This window comes from Cebus imitator, unplaced genomic scaffold (assembly GCF_001604975.1).
Source record: "Cebus imitator isolate Cc_AM_T3 unplaced genomic scaffold, Cebus_imitator-1.0 Scaffold187, whole genome shotgun sequence".
Classification (NCBI taxonomy): Eukaryota; Metazoa; Chordata; class Mammalia; order Primates; family Cebidae; genus Cebus; species Cebus imitator.
The window spans coordinates 2273294-2274851 of record NW_016107502.1 but is presented as its reverse complement, the minus strand read 5'-3'; positions in this window follow the sequence as shown (position 1 = coordinate 2274851).

Here is a 1558-nt window from a genome sequence, read left to right as displayed (position 1 = left end):
AAAAAAAAAAAAAAAAGGTTAACTAAAGACAGTATCATGCTGCTGTCCTCCAGCTGGAGGATCATGGCTCACTGCAGCCTCCAACTCCTGGGCTCAAGTGGTCCTCCTGCCTCAGCCTCCTAAACTGCTGCGATTACAAGTGTAAGCCACCATATTCAGCCCTTATTTTTGCTTTTAAACTATGTGACTTTGAGAAAGGCACTTGACCTCTCTGAGCCTCAGTGGCCTTACCTAAGAAAACGAAAGGGCAAGAAGGGGTGGGTAAGGCAGCCCAGATGGGCACAAAGACTTTTTCCAGCTGACCCTGCATCTAGCCCCCTGCTTCACGCATGAGGGGACTGAGGCCCACAGAAGCAAAGTGACTTGGCCACAGTCATCCAGGAGTTAGGGGTGGGGCCAGGTTGAGAACTAGGCCACTCCTTTCAAAGCTCAGTTCTCTTTCTCTGACTTTGAGGGAAGTGCGGTTTTGTTCTATAAGAAGTCAAGGCTGGGCACAGTGGCTCATGCCTGTAATCCCAACACTTTGGGAGGCCAAGGCGGGTGGATCACCTGAGGTCAGGAGTTCAAGGCTAGCCTGGCAAACATGGTGAAACCCTGTCTCTACTAAAAATGCAAAAATTAGCCAGGGAGGCTGAGGCAGGAAAATTGCTTGAACCAAGGAGGTAGAAGTTGCAGTGAGCTGAAATAGCGTGATTGCACTCCAGCCTAAGTGACAGAGCAAGACTCCTTCTAAAAAATAAAAAAAAGAAGTCAAGGGCTTTGTAGACTCTGTCTTGGAAGGACCCCCTGCCTTCCCAGGACCACCCCAGACTCCCCCAGAGCCCCAGCCCTTCCCGTCAACCTAGGGCTGCCTTCCCCTCCCAACACTAGCCATCCTCTAACCCTGTGGCGTGGCCAAAAAATGTGCATGGCTGCAGGGAGAGAAGTGAAACCAGAGGGCTGCTGTGGGATGAGGGTTATGAGAGTGAAGGGTCTTCCTGACTCTTGTTCTTTGCAGACAGGAGGTGACAAAGTCATCGCCCTTCCCTCCACCCACCGGGGAGAGCCTATCCCTGCACTTACCACTGTTTACTATTATTTATTATTATTATTTACTATTATCCTGATGTATGTGTGTTTGTACCTATGCAAGGAGAGAGACCAGGCGTCTTGACGTTGGCGACCTCATTGTCTAGTGGTCACTGCTTGCTGTCCCACTCTGCGGAAGACAGCAGAACTACCTTCTTGGGTAAGACTCAAGGTTTATCTTTGACAGAGCAGGGTATGCCGTGAGAAAGCAGCTGCAAAACTTCAACCATCCTGACTTCCTCTGACAACCCGTTTATTTGTGGGCTATTAATTTATCTAAATTTTCTTCACTTTTTCCTTTTCATTTCTATCTTTTCCAGGATGAGAATCAGTTACTTAGTTAAATGCAACTCTTTATTCTTACCACTTGGAGCCATTAGCCACTCGACACTGGGCTGCTCACTGTGGAAGGCAGCAGTCCTTTTAGCTGCCCTTATGTAATACAGATTTCTCTCTCTTTCTTTCTTTCTTTCTTTTTTTTTTTTTTTTT